Consider the following 25904-nt stretch of genomic DNA (forward strand, 5'->3'; position numbering starts at 1 on the left):
CCTAGACATGATGGTATTTACCTTATAAATTTAAGGACCGTGACTACCCGTATGTACCGAGGGTATAACTGTAGCTCTTTACTGGCAGTATATACGAGTAAATCTAAGACCTTGAAATTATAAGCAAAAATGCTATTAAGATGATGAATTCGAATGTGGTTGATATGATTTTAAAACTCTGGTTGAGAACTGATGAGTTGATTTGGAATCTGATTGAAAAATGATAATTCCTGAATTTTGGTTGAAAAGAGATAAGTTGAGAAAAGCCACAATGAGGAGGAATGGGACGAGTCCCTGTGATGATATTCCTAACTGGAATGTTGATAATGACTTTAGCAAATCACTATAAGATTAGTGGATTGTGCTGTCAGATTGTTATTGTTAACACTTGACCCGGTGGATCAAGTAAATGGATGACAAATTGAGAACTTGCTTAACTGAAACTTCCATGGAGGAATGTTCAGATGGAATTTTTGGCCTGATGGACCATTATTGTGTTAAGAATATAAATAGTATGTTTTGAATGAATTGTTATCTGATAATGAGTTCTATATAAGGGATCTTTATCCCTTGATTCTGTGGAGAGCTGACCAATCTAAAGAACCCCGGAATCAGTTGGATCTAAAGTCGGATTTGAATTGTAAATAAAAGGACTTAACAAGAATTTTCGTATTAATAGGATCATGGATCCAGGTCATCATGGTAGGAATGATAACCCCTAACTCAATGAGGAAGAGCTCGACTTGGATGTTCATAAAACTTTTCATAGATCGCAGCCTGGACCTTTCAAGAGTGAAGGGAAAAACTTGGGCGAGACTATGGAGAAGTGGATCAAAGCAATGGAAGAATACTTTGATGTCATCGCGTACAATGAGAAGAGCAAAATGGCTCTTGCAAGGCTGAAGATAGTAGAAACAGCCACAGTAGCATGGAGACACCACTGGGAGACAAACCGTGTGCATCAAAACACTCAGACATGGAATGATCTCAATATTTACTGAAGGAAGAGATTCTATCCTCCCAGGTTTTTTGAAACAAAGATGAACAAATTCTTAGAGTTAACCGAGGGGAGCAGAACTATTGAAGTATATCACCAAGCGTTCACTCTCCTCCTCAAATACTCGCCACCGCTGGATGAGGAACAGCTGATGGCTAGGTTCATTCGGGGACTGAACGAACCTTTGAATATCCTAGTGAAGAATGCCAAGCCAGTTTCCATGGCCAAAGCAGTGCGGATGGCGAAGGATTTCACCAAGGCCTTTGATGTCAAGGTCCCACTGAAGCCAGCACCATCACCTTTCAAAAGTTTTTTAGCTCCAGAAGGTGATTCCAACCCTTCACCGTCTAAGAGATATAAGGGTCAAGCCCAGGATATGGGAAGTTCCAGAATGGGAGAAATGTCCTTTTCCCGGAACCAGGGATTTAATATTCACGTGATCACAAGATTTTTTGTGATAATAACACATGTGAACAAGTTGTTCACATGTTTTCATGTTACCGTTCACAAAATAACAGGTCACTTGCCATTTGGGAACCCCTTAAAAGTTTGGCTACACATGGGAATAAGCTATTCACATGTTCTCATGTTACCATCTTCACATAATAGCAGGTAAGTGGCCACCTAAGAAGATTTTTTATGCCCGACAAAGATAATTTTTTTAGGCCCTTGTGAAAGCTTTGTGAATATAACATGTGATCATAAGATTTTTTGTGTTATTAACATGTTCACATGTTTTCGTTTACGTCAGTGAAATCCTTGCCCGGAACTCAATCCCTTGGAATTCAACTTTAGAAGTTCCACCCTTAAACAAGGGAGTGAAATGCTATAACTGTCAAGGATTTGGATATCGCAGTATGGATTGCCCAACACCTTTTGGAACAAGGTTTCAGGGCGGGAAAATCAGGGATCAAGCTTAGAGACTCCTGCTCCTTCCTTCCAAAGTAATCAGGTTTCTTTCTGCCAAAATCAGAGAAATCCCAGAGGTAGATCGTCTAACCAACCCGCAGTTTTAATCCAAAGTAATGCAAGACCTCCGCCTCTTAGAATAGGGGAAGTCAAGGAGAGATGTTCCCAAATCGGCCATCCACTTCCAAGGCAATAACGCTGGAAGTGATTGAAGAAGAATAAGAAGAAGATGAAAGAGATCATACTCCACCTATGAGATGAGGACATCTCCCGTTTTTTAAGTGGGTTAGGATGCAAGATTCTTACCTCCAACTTTTGAGGTGTACAGGTGTAAGAACCTCCCCTTCTGATCTTGTAATTATTTCCCTCTTTGAAATAAACAAAAGATTCTGTTTTACCCTGTTTTGGCCTAGAGAGAGAAAATGTCTAGAGAGAGGTAATCCAAAATTAAGATATTTTTGGATATAAAAATCCTCCTAGTGTCTAAAATGGTTTCCCCTCAAACAAAAATTCAAAAATAACATTTCAATGTGCATTTGAAATTAACTGAAAAGAAGTATAAAGGACCTTAGCCTAAGGGTCTAGATTTTCAGAAATTTTTGGATTATGGTCCAATTAAGGTTCCTATGAGCAAATAGGATCAATCCAAGTATGGGGAGGAGATAAATCCCCCAAAAATGAGTAAATGCTCACATAAGATGAAGAGTGGACTAAGGACAAGGTTCATTAGTAAAAAACTATGAGTATTACTCAAAAAATGAGATTTTTTGTGTATAATTGCCCAACACCTTTTGGAACACGTTTTTTAGGGCGAGAAAATCAGGGATCAAGATTTGAGACTCCAGCTCCTTCCTTCCAGAGGAATCAAGTTTCTTTCCGCCAAAATTAGAGAAATCCCAAAGGTGGACCATCTAACCAACCCGCAGTTTTAATTCAAAGTAATGCAAGACCTCCGCCTCAGAATAGAGGAAAGTCAAGGAGAGATGTTCTTAAATCGACCGTCAACTTCCAAGGCAATAACGCTGGAAGTGATTGAAGAAGAAGAAGAGGATGAAAGATATCATACTCCACCTACGAGATGAGGACATCTCGCGTTTTTTAAGTGGGGTAGGATAAAAGATTCATCCCTCCAGTTTTTGACATGTACAGGTGTAAGAACCTGCCCTTTTGATCTTGTAATTATTCCCCTCTTTGAAAAAAATGAAAGATTCTGTTTTACCCTGTTTTGGCCAAGACAGAGAAAATGTCTAGAGAGAGATAATCCAAAATTGAAATATTTTCGGATATAAAAATCCTCCTAGTGTCTAAAATGGTTTCCCCCGAAACAAAAAATCAAAAAGAACTTTCCAATGTGCATTTGGAATTAATTGAAAAGAAGTATAAAGGACCTTAGCCTAAGGGTCTAGATTTCAGAAAGTTTTGGATTATGGTCCAATTAAGGTTCCTATGGGCCAATAGGATCAATCCAAGTGTGGGGAGGAGATAAATCCAATTTATAAAAGAAAAACCTCCCAAAAATGAGTAAATGCTCACATAAGATGAAGAGTTGACTAAGGACAAAGTTTATTAGTAAAAAACTATGATTCACTTACTAAAAAATGAGATATTTTGGGTATACTGATTCAATTTTGACACCTTGGTAAGGATAAGGGAGCTCTTCAAGGAGGCACCTATTTCACTTGTGTGGTGGAGTTTTAAACTCAAAAATATTGTGATATTTTTATCTCTCCTCTCTCTCCTAGATCAAACCAAATCAAAAGGGAGCCAAACTAGGTCCAAATTTTGTCTAAATTCAGCCAAACTAAACCTGGAAAATTCTAAAAACTAGTTGGACTTGGTTAGAGGCCTCCCTCACCTATAAATAGATCCTTAGCCCTTTGTAAAAAAATATGAGTACTATACTATGCCAGTATTATACTGAAATAATGATATTTTCTATTATCCTCTAAAAATCCCCTTCAAATTGAAGAGATTGGAGCTTCTCTCTCTCTTCAATCTTCCTTGGTGACTCCAACAACATACCAAACCAATTAATTGGTTGGGGGCCTCTAGTGTGATCAAAGAATGAAGTAATTTAGGAGATAAAGTGTGGATTATTGTCTTCTTTTGTTAAATCTCCAAATGTTTATCTTCTCAACCCCTCTCAAGCTTGAGAAGCATTAATTTGAATGGCTTTTGAATACTATTGAAGTTCTTTAATGTATTGTAATAAAGAAATACATAAATTTCTATTTATGATTAATTTATAATGAATTTTAAGCATTTCTCTCTCTCCCCCAAAGAATGGTCATTCCTATGACCTATTCTCAATTCAAATAAAGATTCTCATGAAGCATTTCTTGAATCTAAAAGTAATTTCTATGCTTGTCTAATTGGAGGCCAAAATAATGGCTTTTAATACTTTTATGCTATTTAATTTATGGTAAAATTAAGAATCAATCCATAATTGGATAATGATCCAATTAGTGGTTATTCTAGTGACATGAATAATACTAAACTTTATTCTTTCAAATTTATTGAGAGTTATCAGTAATAGCAGAGCGGAGCTATGGCAAAATTTTTAAAAAATAAACACATAAATAATTTTCATTTATATTATGAAAAGAGGAATTCCGACCATATTCTAGAATTAATCATCCTAGATTAATTGAATGATTCTCATTATAATCATGGAATTTTTTTTTATGTTTATGCATAAATAGTAATTAGCAAAAGAGGAATTTCTAGTAATTCATTTTTAATGTTAAAAAAGGAATTCCTATGAGCTTTGGAGATTCCATCATTGAGAAGGGAAAAGAGAAGATCCTAGCATATTGGAACTAATGAGTATTTTAATTAAATTTAAAGATGAAATTTAGATAAATTTATTTTATCTATAAGAAACTTTTAAATGTTAAAAGAGGAATTCCTATGACATTTGGAAATTCCATCATTGAGATGGCAAAAGAGAAATTCCTAGCATAATGGAATTAACGAGTATTTTAATTAAATTCAAAGATAAAATTTAGATAAATTTATTTTATATATAAGAAATTTTTAAACGTTAAAAGAGGAATTCCTATGACATTTGGAAATTCCAAGCTCGATATGTGATGGTGGGCCACAGACTGTTTCCCAAAATGGGCAGAAGGCAGAGCCTCAAAGTGAGCTGATGCATGAACAACAGCAAAATTCTTATACTACAAGCAAATTATCTCAAGGTTCTGCTACCCATTAGAATTCGTTAGTGATAGTGGCTCACATTTTATTAATGAGGTGATTGATCATTTACTTGGATTCTTAGTGGTCCATCGAGAATCATCACCTTACTACCCATAGTCTAATGGTCAAGTAGAGAGTACAAACAAAATTTTGTGTACTATCTTGACTGGAAGCAAGTCAAACGGACTGGGAACATAAGCTGACAGCAGCCCTATGGGCATATCAAACATCATATAAGGTAGCGAGACGGGATACACTCCCTTCTATCTACGTATGGTGTTGAGGAGGATATAATGCCTATAGAATACCTAGTGTCGAGCTTAAGGATTGCAGTGCAAGAACATCTAACAAAGAATGCATTAGCTTAAAGGCTAATCGACTTAGAGAAGCTTGATGAGACCAGGCTAACAGCATCGCATGGACTCATGGTCGAGAAACTACGCAGGAAGCATTGGTTTGACAAGTAATTAAAATAAAAAGAACTAGGAATGGGAGACCTTGTCCTCATGTATGGTGTAGGAAGCACAAGGAACAAGAAACTCAAATATAAAGGCCTAGGATCCTTCCAAGTCTCTGAGATCACACCTTAGGGGTTAGTTAGAATTGAGACAATTGATAGCATATAGATGGAGGGTTACGTCAATGTGGAAGCAAACTCAAAAAATATTTGGGACCACTGACCCAAGAGATGCTCTTGCAAGAACATCTCTTAAAACAACAAAAATAGCTTGCAAAGGAAAAAATCCAGTAAGCTCAAGAAAAGAGGCTAAGACAAGGGAGGCCAAAGCTAAACAATTACTCTAGAAGAGACTGTTACATGTCAACATGGCCTCCTTGACTCTCTCAGACGAAGAGGAATTGAACATTGAGCTAGTATGACTCGAGGTGGAACTTACTACATAGTAAAGGTCATGCAACAAGCATTGCAATCATAGATACGGGATCAAGTCATAACTTGATCTCGTATGAAACATGGGTAGCATTAGATGACCACACCTTGAACCCACTGAAGCATATGCAGTGTGCACTTGATAATCATGAGAAAGCTGAGGGATTTTAAGAGTTAACATTTCCATCAGAAATAATTCCTTGGTTGGGAAGGTGTTTAACATGCCTTCTACAGGTTACATGGAAGAGGAAATGATCCTAGGGTGATCCAGGTTTTTCGCCAGCAAATGTAATATCCAATGGGAGAAGAGGACATCACTGCTAAACGAAGGCAGCCATGTCATGTCCATACCCTTATGGAGCCTGACAAACACATGGAAATAGGCCATGAGTGAGGAGGTAGAACCACCAAGCACAGTGACATCAACTCAAAAAGCATCAGTTCCACGAACCCTACACAAACAATATCCAAAGTCACAGGGGAAACAAAAATGGGTGCCCAAGGTTCAACTCAATAAGCAGCTCGACAAGGAGAAGAAGAAGGATAATACGGAGATAGTAAGAAAGATTCACAAAGGAGTCAAAAATCAAACTTGGACTTCACAAGATGGTTGGTAGTACTCCAGACATGTCATATTCAAATTTCACTTACCCCGTATATTCTAATGTTGCTAGTAAACTCCTTAATCCCTATCCTAATGTCCCACCTACTAACACATCTCACGCTGCCTACATATTCTCTACTTTCACTCTTCAGCCCCCGATAGATTTTCCCACTTACCCTCTCATCCTCGAGGAGATACTGGCACCTCATGCGTCTCCCAAGGGGAAACCTCAAGAGGTACGCTATCCTAATTCCCCTGGACAATATTAAAGCTTTCACTGATGATACAAATTTGGAATCATTGTCTGGTGCAAAATATGAGGGTTTCATTCGTGCTGGAAATCCTCTATTAAAGCCCAAGTTGATGCTCAAGGTGCTAATGCAAGTGACACCCTTTGAACCAACTCAATGGATTATGCTAGAAGCCTATTCCCGTGAGATCCCTGTTCCCACCGTGCAACAGATTCGGGGTACTAGCAGCGGAAGTAGCATTTCATGCGCGGGGCAGGGACCCACACTCGGGCCTCGTCCACGGATATCTGGACAAGAGACTAATCCGTCGGTTTTTCCAAAACCGAACCCGAAAAAACTTCCCTTACCCGGAAAGCATGGGCGATTCCACCAGGATAACTCTTTACTCTAACGCAGTCAAGATCATTACAGATCAACTGATCTGACTGCACCTTTAACGGTACTTGGTCAAATCAAGGAAGAAACTTGCACTTGGATCATTGGGATCAACGCTTTTTTCCCCATCAAGAGGCACAGCCGTTGATTCCTATCCATAGAACAATTTCTATCCGGGATTTACTTCATCTATCGTAATAATAGTAATTAAATCTCGATTTACGGATCCATCAGTCCAGCCTAACCCCATCCGATCCCATGGGTTAGCCAACCGCCCAACCACTGTAGTGATGGGATCCAATTTGGAATTTGGTTAGGTTTTGTCCCGGGTACCAAGGAAAAGAGTTCCAAGGCCCCCTAGCCGGAAGTTCATGCAAACATAAAACTAGCCACACCACTTACACACCCAATATGAAAATTACCTTTTTCTTAGCATCAGCTAACTTTAAAACAATCCTTTAATGAAACCATAGTACCACTGATCACAATCTTCCAATTTATCCAGTTGATTCATAATTTCCCATCATTCCTTCATCAGAGTATCTATGGCATCATTGGCAACTAGAACGCTCACCACCTGTCCACACAGGGGCCTTTTCAATAGTTCCTAGCCCATAATACTCGGCAATATAATCACTTATAAAAATCAAGATGGACTCTCGTTGAAGATCAGCAAGATCAACCAACAGATCCATATAAAGAGCCATGGACTCATCCATTGAAGACCAGCAAGGTCAATCAACCAGATCCATGCCCGGTTTCACAAAACAACTCTTACTCCTTGTTCCAATATCTTCCTCGACGCACGCGTGGGTATCCTAGGCGACCCAGAGCCCGAGCAGCGTATGGTCAGCACCCTCTACGATCCTTCGCAGGTGACCTAGCGCTTCACTCATAGGCCGCTTCCTTGGTCCCTCATCCACCGTACCGGAAGCTCACCATTTTAATCGAACCGAGGCTGGTCAAGACCTCGGCCGACCTTGCTACGCGAGACATCCTCCATTGACTCTCCGTCAGCAGTTGCAACTTTATCAGTTAGGTCTCCACGACCTTAATCACAAGACGGTCAAAATGCTTTCCCAGCATTCTTGACATAAAACAACCATTTACAAACAGCATTTACAAACAGTTTACAAATACAATTTCTATATTAACTCTAATTTTTCCACATTATCCCTCATATAATCCACATTACTTATTCCTCATTCCATTTATATGTGTACTCATCCAATCACATCATTTTCCATCTCTTCACTTCATATTCCTTCACATCACATATCATATATTCACATCCATACATCCACATCCACATCCACATTCACATCCATACATCCACATCTACATGCTTACCTCCATTTTCACATCCTCATTTATACATCCACATCCCATATCCACATTCATACATACACATCCATATCCACATCAATACATCCACATCCACATGCATACATCCACTATCACGTCCTCATTCATACATCCACATCCACATGCATACATCCACTATCACGTCCTCATTCATACATCCATATCCACATACATACATACATCCACATCCACATTCCCATTCACATCTATACATCCACATCTACATCCACATACATACATACATCCACATCCACATTCCACATTCACATCTATACATCCACATCTACATCCATATACATACATACATCCACATCCACATTCCACATTCACACCTATACATCCACATTCACATATATCCACATTCACATCTATACATCCACATTCACATATATCCACATCCACATTCCCATTCACATCTATACATACACATCTACATCCACATACATACATACATCCACATCCACGTTCCACATTCACATCTATACAACCACATCTACATCCACATTCACATACATCCACATCTACATTCACATTCACATCTATATCCACATCTATATTCCCATTCACATCTATACATCCACATCTATATCCACATACATACATACATCCATATCCACATTCCACATTCACTTCTATACAACCACGTCTACATCCACATTCACATCTATGCATATACATCTTCATGCATACATCCATTTTCACATGCATACATCCACACTCCCATCTCCACATCCACACATCCACATACATACATCCATTTTCACATTCCCATTCATATAACCCCATATGCCTTCATATCTAATCTTTTATATCACATCCATTCTCACCCTATCACAACCCATATACATCTTATCTCATCTCATACACTTCTTATCTCATCCCATACACATCTTATCACATCTTAACTCATCTTATATGCATCTTATCATATCTTATCACTTCCCATATCTTTTATGCATACTTCTGTGCATGAAATTCAATTATGCTAAAAGTAACACTTTTATAATAAAATACTCATCTCTTATGCATACCTCTATGCATGAATTTTAATTATTGTAAAAGTAACACTTTTATAATAAAATATTCATCTCTTATGCATACCTCTATGCATGAATTTCAATTATTGTAAAAGTAACACTTTTATAATAAAATATTCATCTCTTATGCATACCTCTATGCATGAAATTCAATTATGCTAAAAGTAACACTTTTGATATAAAAATTTATCCATTATGCATACTTCTATGCATGAAAATAAAAATGATAAAAGTAACACTTTAGATATAGAAATTTATCCATTATGCATACTTCTATGCATGAAAATAAAAATGATAAAAGTAACACTTTTGATATAGAAATTTATCCATTATGCATACTTCTATGCACGTAAATAAAAATGATAAAAGTAACACTTTTGATATAAAAATTTATCCATTATGCATACTTCTATGCATGTAAATAAAAATGATAAAAGTAACACTTTTGATATAAAAATTTATCCATTATGCATACTTCTATGCAAGTAAATAAAAATGATAAAAGTAACACTTTTGATATAAAAATTTATCCATTATGCATACTTCTATGCATGTAAATAAAAATGATAAAAGTAACACTTTTGATATAAAAATTTATCCATTATGCATACTGCTATGCAAGTAAATAAAAATGATAAAAGTAACACTTTTGATATAAAAATTTATCCATTATGCATACTTCTATGCATGAAAATAAAAATGATAAAAGTAACACTTTTGATATAGAAATTTATCCATTATGCATACTTCTATGCATGAAAATAAAAATGATAAAAGTAACACTTTTGATATAAAAATTTATCCATTATGCATACTTCTATGCATGTAAATAAAAATGATAAAAGTAACACTTTTGATATAAAAATTTATCCATTATGCATACTTCTATGCATGTAAATAAAAATGATAAAAGTAACACTTTTGATATAAAAATTTATCCATTATGCATACTTCTATGCAAGTAAATAAAAATGATAAAAGTAACACTTTTGATATAAAAACTTATTCTTTATGCATAATATAAAAATTTAATTTCTCCATGATTATAATGAAATTCTTTCAATTAGTCTAGGATGATAATTCCTAGAATATGGTAGGAAGTCCTCTTTTTATGCTTTGAATGAAATTATTTTATGCATAATTTTTATAAAAATTTTGCCATAGCTCCGCTGCTATGACTGATAAATCTCAATTTTTCTAAGGGATAAAGCTTATCATTAAGGAAATAATTAAAATGATCTCTAATTAATCCATAATGGATTGAATCATCAATATGCATAAACTAAAAGCATAGAAAAAAAAAACCATTAATTTGGCCTCAAGTATAGCTTAATCTTAGATTAAGAAAAAGCTTTATGAAAAGCTTCTTTTGGATTGAGAATGGGTCATGAGTATGACCATTTCTTGAGTGAGAGAGAGAAATTACATAAAAACCATTAGAATTTAAACATAAATGGAAATTAACTTCAATAGCATTTATTAAATTATGTAACTCTTCACTACTATTCACCAATTAACTTCAATAGCATTTAAAAAACCATACCAATTAAGCTTCTCAAGCTTGAGAGGGGTTGAGAAGAGAGAAACATTGAGAAATTATAGAAAAGAGCAATATTCACTAATTACCTTACAAATTGCTTGATTCTTTGTTCACGGTAGAGGCCCCCAACCAATCAATTGGTTAAGTATGTTGATGGAGTCACTAATGGAGATTGAAGAAAGAGAGAAGCTCCAAAAACTAGTGAATTATTAAATGAATTCACAGTTCTTGGCTTAGGTGGAGTAGAGTAACGATGCATAAACACTATATATTTTTCAACAAGGGGGAGGCTTCTATTTATAGGAAAAATTGAGCTCCTAACCAAACAAACTGATTCTAGAATTTTCCAAATCAGTTTGGTCAATTTTTGACCATTTTTGTGTCAGTTAAGCTAATTTTTTTGGAACTAGACTTAAATGAGGAGAGAGGAGAGATGAAATATCTCAATTTTTATGAGTTTAAAACTCATTCAAGCATGTGAAATATGCACCTCCTTTAAAGAACTCCCCTTCCTTACATATGTCATATTTTTAATATTGCTCATAGTTTTTTACTAATAAACCTTGTACATTTTCAACTCTTCATCTTATGTGAAATATGCACCTCCTTTAAAGAACTCCCCTTCCTTACATATGTCATACTTTTAATATTGCTCATAATTTTTTACTAATAAACCTTGTACATTTTCAACTCTTCATCTTATGTGAAATATGCACCTCCTTTAAAGAACTCCCCTTCCTTACATATGTCATACTTTTAATATTGCTCATAATTTTTTTTACTAATAAACCTTGTACATTTTCAACTCTTCATCTTATGTGAGCATTTACTCATTTTTGGGTATCTTCTTTTACAAATTGGATTTATCTCCTCCCTACACATGGATTGATGCTATTGGCCCATAGGAACCTTAATTGGACCATAATCCAAAAATTTCTGAAAATCTAGACCCTTAGACTAAGGTCCTTTATACACATTTCCAATTAATTCCAATTGCACATTGGAAAGTTCTTTTTGAATTTCTGTTTTAGAGAAACTTATTTTAATAAGATGAGATAATTTTCTATCCAAAAATATTAAAAATCTGAATATTCTCTCTCTAGAATATTTTCTCTCTCTAGGTTAAAACAGTTAGAAACAAGTCTTTTATATTTCTGAAGAGGGATTGATTATAGAAGAAGATACTAGACATCAAAAGGGGGTTTGGGGGAGGAATCTTACATTCTACCCCACTTAAAAAATGCGAGATGTCCTCATCTCGCAAACTGGGATAATTTCGCAAGATGCACGAATTATGAGACTTAGAGAAAAATTTAAATCAGGATTAACCACCAAGAAAAAGTCTCAACGAGGGCAAGATTCAAGATAAGAACAAGATTTAAACTTTATTCATTCTCAGAACTTATACAGTAAAGATAGAAGAACTCTTTACACTTCCATAAGCCCGTCCATCATATGATCACAAAAGCAGCACTCACAAGCTGCGCATGTATAAGGTAACTCATCTATGGGAATAATTCTGTTGGTTATTGCCACACCTATCTCAGTGGTATGAGGTGTTCTAACAAAAGGACCTCTGAGAGGCAGGCCAAAAACAGGGTAAAGGCATATCTTCTCATGAGGAAGAAAACACGCCAGTAAGAAGACCCGCTCAGAAAACCCAAGATGCCTTGATCTCATGACGCAGTAGTATCGGGGACCCAAACCCAAAGCTTCAATAACCATGGCCAAGCGGACATTATTACAAAAATGTTGCTGACCCCAGGGTGTTACCCTAGTTATGTCTTGATAGGTCCGCCATTTGGTCTGCGCTACAGAAGTTCCCAAGTGAGGGGAAAGTGAGCGCTCATACTGTTCTATAAAATCCTTCTTCACAGACTCACTTGCGTCTTGAAGGTGAGGAATCATTATGGATAAAACTAGTTCTTGTTGCCAAGCCATGAAGGAGATTAAGAAAGAGAGGAGATCGATGGAAGTAAGATTACTGCTGTGAGCGACAGGTAAAAGTTACGACTTATATAAAGGAAGGAGTTAGCGTAACCTAGAAGCCAACGGTGTCTTGACACTGAAGTTTTATCGTCTTTCCTTGATTTGGGTTTGGCACATATTTCTATGAAATACATTAAGAACTTTGAGATGAGGAGGTAAAAGAAGCTTGTAGGCTAAGTCACCTACTTTCATTGAATTCAGATATAAGGCTCACAATATCTGGGGGATAACTTCTTATACTCCCCAAGAGATAAAGAACTTCTTTTGGGCCGTACTCGAATGAAAACCAAAACCTTGGTATCCAAAACACCGATTTTCACTTCTGAACTCATTGTTCTGAATCCTTAAAACAGCGTGACTCCTGAGAAGTATTCTAGGGAAAGGGTCTTCCTTTTTTTAAACAGAATCTTTCTTTTATTTTAGAGAGGGACTAATTATAAGATCAAAAAGGGAGATTCTTACTCCTGTATACCTCGAAGGCAGGGGAGGAATCTTACATTCTACCCCACTTAAAAAAGTGCGAGATGTCCTCATCTCGCCAAGTAGAGGACAACTCTTTTTCTTAAGATCCAATTTATTCTAGGGTTCCTTATATTCTAGTCAACCCAACAGAATACGGGGATAAATATCCCTTATATAGAACTCATCATTAAATAAATTTATTTCAGATCATATCATTCATATCTTTAACACGATAATGGTCCATCAGATCAAATTTTTTTCTTTCTGAACATTCCTCCACGGGAATTTCAGTCAAGCAAGTTTTCAATTTGTCATCCCTTAACTTGATATACCGAGTCAAGTGTTAACAGTAGCACTTTGACAGCACAATCCACTAATCTCATAGTGATTTGCTGAAATCATTATCATCATTTATCATTACAGGGACTCGTCCCATTCATCCTCATTGCGGTTTTGCTCAGGTTATTATATTTCAACTAAATTTCAAAAATCATCATTTTTCAATCAGAATCCCAATCAATGCATCAGTTCCCAAACAGAATTAAAAATCATATCAACCACATTCAAATTCATCATCTGGATAGCATTAACGCTTATAATTTCAAGTCTTAGATTTACTCGTATATACTGTCAGGAAAGAGCTGCAGTTATACTCTCGGTATATACGGATAGTCACGGCCCTTGGAATTATAAGGTAAATACCATCATGTCTAGGCCTGAAGCAAGTCAGGGATTCTATATAATTGCGGTACTTCCATCTGAAGACCCAATTACCAAATTACGAATTTCAGTTTGAATATCAAATTGTATGAATTATATCACACAATTACAACTTTTTTGTGTTTCTTGATAAATTTCTGACCTATTTGTCTTCTCAGTTAATCTTTATCAACCAAATGCTCTGATACCAACTGTGAGATCCATGTTCCCACCGTGCAACAGATTCGGGGTACTAGCAGCGGAAGTAGCACTTCATGCGCGGGGCAGGGACCCACACTCGGGCCTCGTCCACGGATATCCGGACAAGAGACTAATCCGTCGGTTTTTCCAAAACCGAACCCGAAAAAACTTCCCTTACCCGGAAAGCATGGGCGATTCCACCAGGATAACTCTTTACTCTAACGCAGTCAAGATCATTACAGATCAACTGATCTGACTGCACCTTTAACGGTACTTGGTCAAATCAAGGAAGAAACTTGCACTTGGATCATTGGGATCAACGCTTTTTTCCCCATCAAGAGGCACAGCCGTTGATTCCTATCCATAGAACAATTTCTATCCGGGATTTACTTCATCTATCGTAATAATAGTAATTAAATCTCGATTTACGGATCCATCAGTCCAGCCTAACCCCATCCGATCCCATGGGTTAGCCAACCGCCCAACCACTGTAGTGATGGGATCCAATTTGGAATTTGGTTAGGTTTTGTCCCGGGTACCAAGGAAAAGAGTTCCAAGGCCCCCTAGCCGGAAGTTCATGCAAACATAAAACTAGCCACACCACTTACACACCCAATATGAAAATTACCTTTTTCTTAGCATCAGCTAACTTTAAAACAATCCTTTAATGAAACCATAGTACCACTGATCACAATCTTCCAATTTATCCAGTTGATTCATAATTTCCCATCATTCCTTCATCAGAGTATCTATGGCATCATTGGCAACTAGAACGCTCACCACCTGTCCACACAGGGGCCTTTTCAATAGTTCCTAGCCCATAATACTCGGCAATATAATCACTTATAAAAATCAAGATGGACTCTCGTTGAAGATCAGCAAGATCAACCAACAGATCCATATAAAGAGCCATGGACTCATCCATTGAAGACCAGCAAGGTCAATCAACCAGATCCATGCCCGGTTTCACAAAACAACTCTTACTCCTTGTTCCAATATCTTCCTCGACGCACGCGTGGGTATCCTAGGCGACCCAGAGCCCGAGCAGCGTATGGTCAGCACCCTCTACGATCCTTCGCAGGTGACCTAGCGCTTCACTCATAGGCCGCTTCCTTGGTCCCTCATCCACCGTACCGGAAGCTCACCATTTTAATCGAACCGAGGCTGGTCAAGACCTCGTCCGACCTTGCTACGTGAGACATCCTCCATTGACTCTCCGTCAGCAGTTGCAACTTTATCAGTTAGGTCTCCACGACCTTAATCACAAGACGGTCAAAATGCTTTCTCAGCATTCTTGACATAAAACAGCCATTTACAAACAGCATTTACAAACAGTTTACAAATACAATTTCTATATTAACTCTAATTTTTCCACATTATCCCTCATATAATCCACATTACTTATTCCTCATTCCATTTATATGTGTACTCATCCAATCACATCATTTTCCATCTCTTCACTTCATATTCCTTCACATCACATATCATATATTCACATCCATACATCCACATCCACATCCACATCCACATTCACATCCATACATCCACATCTACATGCTTACCTCCATTTTTCCATCCTCATTTATACATCCACATCCCATATCCACATTCATACATACACATCCATATCCACATCCATACATCCACATCCACATGCATACATCCACTATCACGTCCTCATTCATACATCCACATCCACATGCATAAATCCACTATCACGTCCTCATTCATACATCCATATCCACATACATACATACATCCACATCCACATTCCCATTCACATCTATACATCCACATCTACATCCACATACATACATACATCCACATCCACATTCCACATTCACATCTATACATCCACATCTACATCCATATACATACATACATCCACATCCACATTCCACATTCACATCTATACATCCACATTCACATATATCCACATCCACATTCCACATTCCCATTCACATCTATACATACACATCTACATCCACATACATACATACATCCACATCCACGTTCCACATTCACATCTATACAACCACATCTACATCCACATTCACATACATCCACATCTACATTCACATTCACATCTATATCCACATCTATATTCCCATTCACATCTTTACATCCACATCTACATCCACATACATACATACATCCATATCCACATTCCACATTCACTTCTATACAACCACGTCTACATCCACATTCACATCTATGCATATACATCTTCATGCATACATCCATTTTCACATGCATACATCTACACTCCCATCTCCACATCCACACATCCACATACATACATCCATTTTCACATTCCCATTCATATAACCCCATATGCCTTCATATCTAATCTTTTATATCACATCCATTCTCACCCTATCACAACCCATATACATCTTATCTCATCTCATACACTTCTTATCTCATCCCATACACATCTTATCACATCTTAACTCATCTTATATGCATCTTATCATATCTTATCACTTCCCATATCTTTTATGCATACTTCTGTGCATGAAATTCAATTATGCTAAAAGTAACACTTTTATAATAAAATAATCATCTCTTATGCATACCTCTATGCATGAAATTCAATTATGCTAAAAGTAACACTTTTATAATAAAATATTCATCTCTTATGCATACCTCTATGCATGAATTTTAATTATTGTAAAAGTAACACTTTTATAATAAAATATTCATCTCTTATGCATACCTCTATGCATGAATTTCAATTATTGTAAAAGTAACACTTTTATAATAAAATATTCATCTCTTATGCATACCTCTATGCATGAAATTCAATTATGCTAAAAGTAACACTTTTGATATAAAAATTTATCCATTATGCATACTTCTATGCATGAAAATAAAAATGATAAAAGTAACACTTTTGATATAGAAATTTATCCATTATGCATACTTCTATGCATGAAAATAAAAATGATAAAAGTAACACTTTTGATATAGAAATTTATCCATTATGCATACTTCTATGCATGTAAATAAAAATGATAAAAGTAACACTTTTGATATAAAAATTTATCCATTATGCATACTTCTATGCATGTAAATAAAAATGATAAAAGTAACACTTTTGATATAAAAATTTATCCATTATGCATACTTCTATGCAAGTAAATAAAAATGATAAAAGTAACACTTTTGATATAAAAATTTATCCATTATGCATACTTCTATGCAAGTAAATAAAAATGATAAAAGTAACACTTTTGATATAAAAATTTATCCATTATGCATACTTCTATGCATGTAAATAAAAATGATAAAAGTAACACTTTTGATATAAAAATTTATCCATTATGCATACTTCTATGCAAGTAAATAAAAATGATAAAAGTAACACTTTTGATATAAAAATTTATCCATTATGCATACTTCTATGCATGAAAATAAAAATGATAAAAGTAACACTTTTGATATAGAAATTTATCCATTATGCATACTTCTATGCATGAAAATAAAAATGATAAAAGTAACACTTTAGATATAAAAATTTATCCATTATGCATACTTCTATGCATGTAAATAAAAATGATAAAAGTAACACTTTTGATATAAAAATTTATCCATTATGCATACTTCTATGCATGTAAATAAAAATGATAAAAGTAACACTTTTGATATAAAAATTTATCCATTATGCATACTTCTATGCAAGTAAATAAAAATGATAAAAGTAACACTTTTGATATAAAAACTTATTCTTTATGCATAATATAAAATTTTAATTTCTCCATGATTATAATGAAATTCTTTCAATTAGTCTAGGATGATAATTCCTAGAATATGGTAGGAAGTCCTCTTTTTATGCTTTGAATGAAATTATTTTATGCATAATTTTTATAAAAATTTTGCCATAGCTCCGTTGCTATGACTGATAAATCTCAATTTTTCTAAGGGATAAAGCTTATCATTAAGGAAATAATGAAAATGATCTCTAATTAATCCATAATGGATTGAATCATCAATATGCATAAACTAAAAGCATAGAAAAAAAAAACCATTAATTTGGCCTCAAGTATAGCTTAATCTTAGATTAAGAAAAAGCTTTATGAAAAGCTTCTTTTGGATTGAGAATGGGTCATGAGTATGACCATTTCTTGAGTGAGAGAGAGAAATTACATAAAAACCATTAGAATTTAAACATAAATGGAAATTAACTTCAATAGCATTTATTAAATTATGTAACTCTTCACTACTATTCACCAATTAACTTCAATAGCATTTAAAAAACCATACCAATTAAGCTTCTCAAGCTTGAGAGGGGTTGAGAAGAGAGAAACATTGAGAAATTATAGAAAAGAGCAATATTCACTAATTACCTTACAAATTGCTTGATTCTTTGTTCACGGTAGAGTCCCCCAACCAATCAATTGGTTAAGTATGTTGATGGAGTCACTAATGGGGATTGAAGAAAGAGGGAAGCTCCAAAAACTAGTGAATCATTAAATGAATTCACAGTTCTTGGCTTAGGTGGAGTAGAGTAACGATGCATAAACACTATATATTTTTCAACAAGGGGGAGGCTTTTATTTATAGGAAAAATTGAGCTCCTAACCAAACAAACTGATTCTAGAATTTTCCAAATCAGTTTGGTCAATTTTTGACCATTTTTATGTCAGTTAAGCTAATTTTTTTGGAACTAGACTTAAATGAGGAGAGAGGAGAGATGAAATATCTCAATTTTTATGAGTTTAAAACTCATTCAAGCATGTGAAATATGCACCTCCTTTAAAGAACTCCCCTTCCTTACATATGTCATATTTTTAATATTGCTCATAGTTTTTTACTAATAAACCTTGTACATTTTCAACTCTTCATCTTATGTGAAATATGCACCTCCTTTAAAGAACTCCCCTTCCTTACATATGTCATACTTTTAATATTGCTCATAATTTTTTACTAATAAACCTTGTACATTTTCAACTCTTCATCTTATGTGAAATATGCACCTCCTTTAAAGAACTCCCCTTCCTTACATATGTCATACTTTTAATATTGCTCATAATTTTTTTTACTAATAAACCTTGTACATTTTCAACTCTTCATCTTATGTGAGCATTTACTCATTTTTGGGTATCTTCTTTTACAATTTGGATTTATCTCCTCCCTACACATGGATTGATGCTATTGGCCCATAGGAACCTTAATTGGACCATAATCCAAAAATTTCTAAAAATCTAGACCCTTAGACTAAGGTCCTTTATACACATTTCCAATTAATTCCAATTGCACATTGGAAAGTTCTTTTTGAATTTCTGTTTCAGAGAAACTTATTTTAATAAGATGAGATAATTTTCTATCCAAAAATATTAAAAATCTGAATATTCTCTCTCTAGAATATTTTCTCTCTCTAGGTTAAAACAGTTAGAAACAAGTCTTTTATATTTCTGAAGAGGGATTGATTATAGAAGAAGATACTAGACATCAAAAGGGGGTTTGGGGGAGGAATCTTACATTATCAAAAGGGGGTTTGGGGAAGGAATCTTACATTCTACCCCACTTAAAAAACGCGAGATGTCCTCATCTCGCAAACTGGGATAATTTCGCAAGATGCACGAATTATGAGACTTAGAGAAAAATTTAAATCAGGATTAACCACCAAGAAAAAGTCTCAAAGAGGGCAAGATTCAAGATAAGAACAAGATTTAAACTTTATTCATTCTCAGAACTTATACAGTAAAGATAGAAGAACTCTTTATACTTCCATAAGCCCGTCCATCATATGATCACAAAAGCAGCACTCACAAGCTGCGCATGTATAAGGTAACTCATCTATGGGAATAATTCTGTTGGTTATTGCCGCACCTATCTCAGTGGTATGAGGTGTTCTAACAAAAGGATCTCTGAGAGGCAAGCCAAAAACAGGGTAAAGGCATATCTTCTCATGAGGAAGAAAACACGCCAGTAAGAAGACCCGCTCAGAAAACCCAAGATGCCTTGATCTCATGACGCAGTAGTATCGGGGACCCAAACCCAAAGCTTCAATAACCATGGCCAAGCGGACATTATTACGAAAATGTTGCTGACCCCAGGGTGTTACCCTAGTTATGTCTTGATAGGTCCGCCATTTGGTCTGCGCTACAGAAGTTCCCAAGTGAGGGAAAGTGAGCGCTCATACTGTTCTATAAAATCCTTCTTCACAGACTCACTTGCGTCTTGAAGGTGAGGAATCATTATGGATAAAACTAGTTCTTGTTGCCAAGCCATGAAGGAGATTAAGAAAGAGAGGAGATCGATGGAAGTAAGATTACTGCTGTGAGCGACAGGTAAAAGTTACGACTTATATAAAGGAAGGAGTTAGCGTAGCCTAGAAGCCAACGGTGTCTTGACACTGAAGTTTTATCGTCTTTCCTTGATTTGGGTTTGGCACATATTTCTATGAAATACATTAAGAACTTTGATATGAGGAGGTAAAAGAAGCTTGTAGGCTAAGTCACCTACTTTCATTGAATTCAGATATAAGGCTCACAATATCTGGGGGATAACTTCTTATACTCCACAAGAGATAAAGAACTTCTTTTGGGCCGTACTCGAATGAAAACCAAAACCTTGGTATCCAAAACACTGATTTTCACTTCTGAACTCATTGTTCTGAATCCTTAAAACAGCGTGACTTCTGAGAAGTATTCTAGGGAAAGGGTCTTCCTTTTTTTAAACAGAATCTTTCTTTTATTTTAGAGAGGGACTAATTATAAGATCAAAAAGGGAGATTCTTACTCCTGTATACCTCGAAGGCAGGGGAGGAATCTTACATTCTACCCCACTTAAAAAAGTGCGAGATGTCCTCATCTCGCCAAGTAGAGGACAACTCTTTTTCTTAAGATCCAATTTATTCTAGGGTTCCTTATATTCTAGTCAACCCAACAGAATACGGGGATAAATATCCCTTATATAGAACTCATCATTAAATAAATTTATTTCAGATCATATCATTCATATCTTTAACACGATAATGGTCCATCAGATCAAATTTTTTTCTTTCTGAACATTCCTCCACGGGAATTTCAGTCAAGCAAGTTTTCAATTTGTCATCCCTTAACTTGATATACTGAGTCAAGTGTTAACAGTAGCACTTTGACAGCACAATCCACTAATCTCATAGTGATTTACTGAAATCATTATCATCATTTATCATTACAGGGACTCGTCCCATTCATCCTCATTGCGGTTTTGCTCAGGTTATTATATTTCAACTAAATTTCAAAAATCATCATTTTTCAATTAGAATCCCAATCAATGCATCAGTTCCCAAACAGAATTAAAAATCATATCAACCACATTCAAATTCATCATCTGGATAGCATTAACGCTTATAATTTCAAGTCTTAGATTTACTCGTATATACTGTCAGGAAAGAGCTGCAGTTATACTCTCGGTATATACGGATAGTCATGGCCCTTGGAATTATAAGGTAAATACCATCATGTCTAGGCCTGAAGCAAGTCAGGGATTCTATATAATTGCGGTACTTCCATCTGAAGACCCAATTACCAAATTACGAATTTCAGTTTGAATATCAAATTGTATGAATTATATCACACAATTACAACTTTTTTGTGTTTCTTGATAAATTTCTGACCTATTTGTCTTCTCAGTTAATCTTTATCAACCAAATGCTCTGATACCAACTGTGAGATCCCTGTTCCCACCGTGCAACAGATTCGGGGTACTAGCAGCGGAAGTAGCACTTCATGCGCGGGGCAGGGACCCACACTCGGGCCTCGTCCACGGATATCCGGACAAGAGACTAATCCGTCGGTTTTTCCAAAACGGAACCCGAAAAAACTTCCCTTACCCGGAAAGCATGGGCGATTCCACCAGGATAACTCTTTACTCTAACGTAGTCAAGATCATTACAGAACAACTGATCTGACTGCACCTTTAACGGTACTTGGTCAAATCAAGGAAGAAACTTGCACTTGGATCATTGGGATCAATGCTTTTTTCCCCATCAAGAGGCACAGCCGTTGATTTCTATCCATAGAACAATTTCTATCCGGGATTTACTTCATCTATCGTAATAATAGTAATTAAATCTCGATTTACGGATCCATCAGTCCAGCCTAACCCCATCCGATCCCATGGGTTAGCCAACCGCCCAACCACTGTAGTGATGGGATCCAATTTGGAATTTGGTTAGGTTTTGTCCCGGGTACCAAGGAAAAGAGTTCCAAGGCCCCCTAGCCGGAAGTTCATGCAAACATAAAACTAGCCACACCACTTACACACCCAATATGAAAATTACCTTTTTCTTAGCATCAGCTAACTTTAAAACAATCCTTTAATGAAACCATAGTACCACTGATCACAATCTTCCAATTTATCCAGTTGATTCATAATTTCCCATCATTCCTTCATCAGAGTATCTATGGCATCATTGGCAACTAGAACGCTCACCACCTGTCCACACAGGGGCCTTTTCAATAGTTCCTAGCCCATAATACTCGGCAATATAATCACTTATAAAAATCAAGATGGACTCTCGTTGAAGATCAGCAAGATCAACCAACAGATCCATATAAAGAGCCATGGACTCATCCATTGAAGACCAGCAAGGTCAATCAACCAGATCCATGCCCGGTTTCACAAAACAACTCTTACTCCTTGTTCCAATATCTTCCTCGACGCACGCGTGGGTATCCTAGGCGACCCAGAGCCCGAGCAGCGTATGGTCAGCACCCTCTACGATCCTTCGCAGGTGACCTAGCGCTTCACTCATAGGCCGCTTCCTTGGTCCCTCATCCACCGTACCGGAAGCTCACCATTTTAATCGAACCGAGGCTGGTCAAGACCTCGGCCGACCTTGCTACGCGAGACATCCTCCATTGACTCTCCGTCAGCAGTTGCAACTTTATCAGTTAGGTCTCCACGACCTTAATCACAAGACGGTCAAAATGCTTTCCCAGCATTCTTGACATAAAACAACCATTTACAAACAGCATTTACAAACAGTTTACAAATACAATTTCTATATTAACTCTAATTTTTCCACATTATCCCTCATATAATCCACATTACTTATTCCTCATTCCATTTATATGTGTACTCATCCAATCACATCATTTTTCATCTCTTCACTTCATATTCCTTCACATCACATATCATATATTCACATCCATACATCCACATCCACATCCACATTCACATCCATACATCCACATCTACATGCTTACCTCCATTTTCACATCCTCATTTATACATCCACATCCCATATCCACATTCATACATACACATCCATATCCACATCCATACATCCACATCCACATGCATACATCCACTATCACATCCTCATTCATACATCCACATCCACATGCATACATCCACTATCACGTCCTCATTCATACATCCATATCCACATACATACATACATACATCCACATCCACATTCCCATTCACATCTATACATCCACATCTACATCCACATACATACATACATCCACATCCACATTCCACATTCACATCTATACATCCACATCTACATCCATATACATACATACATCCACATCCACATTCCACATTCACATCTATACATCCACATTCACATATATCCACATCCACATTCCACATTCCCATTCACATCTATACATACACATCTACATCCACATACATACATACATCCACATCCACGTTCCACATTCACATCTATACAACCACATCTACATCCACATCTACATTCACATTCACATCTATATCCACATCTATATTCCCATTCACATCTATACATCCACATCTACATCCACATACATACATACATCCATATCCACATTCCACATTCACTTCTATACAACCACGTCTACATCCACATTCACATCTATGCATATACATCTTCATGCATACATCCATTTTCACATGCATACATCCACACTCCCATCTCCACATCCACACATCCACATACATACATCCATTTTCACATTCCCATTCATATAACCCCATATGCCTTCATATCTAATCTTTTATATCACATCCATTCTCACCCTATCACAACCCATATACATCTTATCTCATCTCATACACTTCTTATCTCATCCCATACACATCTTATCACATCTTAACTCATCTTATATGCATCTTATCATATCTTATCACTTCCCATATCTTTTATGCATACTTCTGTGCATGAAATTCAATTATGCTAAAAGTAACACTTTTATAATAAAATAATCATCTCTTATGCATACCTCTATGCATGAAATTCAATTATGCTAAAAGTAACACTTTTATAATAAAATATTCATCTCTTATGCATACCTCTATGCATGAATTTTAATTATTGTAAAAGTAACAATTTTATAATAAAATATTCATCTCTTATGCATACCTCTATGCATGAATTTCAATTATTGTAAAAGTAACACTTTTATAATAAAATATTCATCTCTTATGCATACCTCTATGCATGAAATTCAATTATGCTAAAAGTAACACTTTTGATATAAAAATTTATCCATTATGCATACTTCTATGCATGAAAATAAAAATGATAAAAGTAACACTTTTGATATAGAAATTTATCCATTATGCATACTTCTATGCATGAAAATAAAAATGATAAAAGTAACACTTTTGATATAGAAATTTATCCATTATGCATACTTCTATGCATGTAAATAAAAATGATAAAAGTAACACTTTTGATATAAAAATTTATCCATTATGCATACTTCTATGCATGTAAATAAAAATGATAAAAGTAACACTTTTGATATAAAAATTTATCCATTATGCATACTTCTATGCAAGTAAATAAAAATGATAAAAGTAACACTTTTGATATAAAAATTTATCCATTATGCATACTTCTATGCATGTAAATAAAAATGATAAAAGTAACACTTTTGATATAAAAATTTATCCATTATGCATACTTCTATGCAGGTAAATAAAAATGATAAAAGTAACACTTTTGATATAAAAATTTATCCATTATGCATACTTCTATGCATGAAAATAAAAATGATAACAATAACACTTTTGATATAGAAATTTATCCATTATGCATACTTCTATGCATGAAAATAAAAATGATAAAAGTAACACTTTTGATATAAAAATTTATCCATTATGCATACTTCTATGCATGTAAATAAAAATGATAAAAGTAACACTTTTGATATAAAAATTTATCCATTATGCATACTTCTATGCATGTAAATAAAAATGATAAAAGTAACACTTTTGATATAAAAATTTATCCATTATGCATACTTCTATGCAAGTAAATAAAAATGATAAAAGTAACACTTTTGATATAAAAACTTATTCTTTATGCATAATATAAAAATTTAATTTCTCCATGATTATAATGAAATTCTTTCAATTAGTCTAGGATGATAATTCCTAGAATATGGTAGGAAG

Source organism: Cibotium barometz, chromosome 9 (assembly GCF_041138505.1).
Source record: "Cibotium barometz isolate CiBa-2024 chromosome 9, ASM4113850v1, whole genome shotgun sequence".
NCBI lineage: Eukaryota > Viridiplantae > Streptophyta > Polypodiopsida > Cyatheales > Cibotiaceae > Cibotium > Cibotium barometz.